This window comes from Rutidosis leptorrhynchoides, chromosome 4, assembly GCF_046630445.1.
Source record: "Rutidosis leptorrhynchoides isolate AG116_Rl617_1_P2 chromosome 4, CSIRO_AGI_Rlap_v1, whole genome shotgun sequence".
Taxonomy (NCBI): domain Eukaryota; kingdom Viridiplantae; phylum Streptophyta; class Magnoliopsida; order Asterales; family Asteraceae; genus Rutidosis; species Rutidosis leptorrhynchoides.
In genome coordinates this window covers 476,931,425-476,934,227 of record NC_092336.1, presented here as the reverse complement: position 1 = coordinate 476,934,227, position 2,803 = coordinate 476,931,425, and positions in this window count along the sequence as shown.

Below are 2,803 nucleotides of genomic sequence, written 5' to 3'. Positions count from 1 at the left end.
AATCATGCAAAGGTTCAAGTTGACTTTCAAAATCTATCAAAGGTTCAATGTTCGGTTCATCCTGAGGTTCTACTTTATCATCTAAAGAATTTTGACCTAGAGAATCTGTCACAAAGAAGACAGTTAGTTCATGTGCTAGGTCTACACGGAAAACATCATCTGGATATGCAGGTAAAGTTGGTAGAATTGGTTTCACATCAAAAATTGGTTCATCAAACACCTCATCTATTGCAGTAATGCTAGAACTAGGTTTGTTAAACACTTCATTCTCAAGCATTAAAATGTATTTCTCTAGCATGAGTGTTGGGATATAAACCAGTCTACGCTTAGGCACATAATCTTCACGTTGCATGTTCTTTTCAGTTTCAACAAGATTTTTCAACAAATCAGGATTCGATTTACCTATCTTAGCATTGATTTTTTCATACATTAAGCTAATTTGATGGTATTTCCTAGATTTACGATTTACAATAATATCATCTAAATTAGCATCAGAAGTATGTACAAAATGCGATGGTAAACCAGCTTGAAAATAATCAGAATGATATAATCTTGGAATCTTTTTGGAAGCATCTTCCAAAATTTTCGGATCTTCATAACCCAACCCCCACTTTTCACCATGAATCGTTTTTGGTCTATTCATGAAAATCGTTTGTTTTGAAAGTTCCATATCCATGATAGCATTGGATTGCTCTGTTCGATAGAGTTTTTCCTCATATCGAGCAAGTTGTGCTTTCATTTGAAAAGATTCTTTTAACAATAAAGAAATTTCAGTGTTCTTTTCAATTATGGTGTTTTCCAATTGAACGATTTTCTTGTTTAGTTTTGAAAGTGAGGGTTCATGTTGGTTTTTCAAATCAGAAAGATCTTTTTCTAAAAATTGAACTTTTTCTGCAAGTCGTTCCGATTTTAAACAATAATCAGTTCTTTCAACTTTAATTGGATGAATTGTCTTTTTCAGATCTTCCAACTCAGTTTCCTTAGAGTTGAGTTGGAGAGTCAATTGTTGCACATCCGTTTGCAATTTGGATGAGGAAGGTCTGGTCTCATTCATTTTGATTTTATCTTTTAAAACTTTGTTTTCAGATTTTAAGCCTTTGACTTCTTTTGACATTGAGACCAGATTCTTCATCAAGTCATTTTGCATTTTTATAAAATCAGGTGAGATTTCAGATGATTGTACCTCATCATCATCGGATGTTGAGTCAGAATTCTCCATTGCTTCCTTAGCTTTGATGAGCTTTGTCACCTTGCAAACATTTGCATGTTCCACCTCTGAATCTGAATCGTCAGTCCAGTTAAACCAAGTATCATCAACCGGTTTTAGCTCTCCCCCAGTTTCCACAATCTTAGCCATCAACATTTTCTTCTTGTAGTAAGCTGCGTCCTTCTTCTTAGGCATCTTGCACTCACGAGAGTAATGACCAGCTTTGCCACAATTGAAACAAATTGAATCTTCCTTCTTGGAATCATCAGCACGTTGTTGTTTAGATTGATCAGCTTTCTTGTAGTACGAGGAAGATGACGAGTTTTTGCATTATTGCTTGATTTGCCTTTAAACTTGTGTTTGTTCAAGGCTTTTGTGAACATGGCTGCCATCTGGACTAATTCAAGATGAGAATCATCAACATCAGAAAGATTCAAATCTTCTGAATCAGTTGATTCTTTAACAAGCACTTTCTTGGACAAGCTTTTGGAAGACGTCAATGATTTTCTCTTCTTTTTGGCAATTAGGGCAAGTGGATCACCCGGAGAAGACTCTTTCCTTCCTTCTTGAAGTTTAGACACTTCAGGTTGGTAATGCATAAGAACTCCAACAAGCTCATGAATAGTCAACTTGTCAATCTCTTTAGTAGATCGAACAATGGTTCCATAAGGAAGCCAATCAGCATTGAGCTTTTTGAGAAACTTCATGTTGACTTCAGCATTTACTTTTATGATCTTGCACCTTTTCAACTCATTGAGAACACCATTGAAACGACGATAGGTATCCTTGAGTGGTTCATCAGTTTCCTGCTGTCTTTTGCTATTGTGTTGCTATCAACATTTTCAAACAATTCATACGGGATAGCTTGCATAACAATATTCTTTGCCTCTATGTCACCATGAGCTCTCTCACGCTTATCACTAGAAAGTTCATAGACTGGAATTGGCATACCAGTATCTGGATGATAATCAACAACTGGACCATCTCTCAGAGAAGCCCAATTGTGTTTTGCTTTCTCACCCTTATAGTCTATGTACTGAGTGATACGGTGAAGCCACTGAGTGTATTTGCCATCAAACAACACTGGAGGACGGGAATCTGATCCAATGATTAAAGTATCTTGAGTAGACATCTTGAAAATGAGGTAGATTCGGTAAAGATTCTGTATTACACAAATCTAAGATGAAAAAATCACAACAATCTGATCAGAATGTCAGATTCTGTAACAGATTCGGTACTGTAGCAGATTCGGTAAAGTAGAAGATTCGGTAAAGATTCTGTATATCAGATTCTGTAAAAGAAACTGATCAGAAATACAAGAGACACACCCAGATTCAGTATAGATTCGGTAATCACAAGAATTGTAGCTTGTAACCACTTAAAATAATGGATTAAGTGATACAGAAATTCAGATTATGTATTTGATTCGGTAGTCAGATTCTGTATGAATTTGAAGTTCAAACTCAATTCAATCCTTTTGAATTAGATTCTGTAACCTTGCTGCACAAGGAAACACGTAAGTATCACACAAAATATCAAAGATACCGAAAGTATAGGATACCGAATGTCAACTGTAGCAGTTGACAATACCGAGTC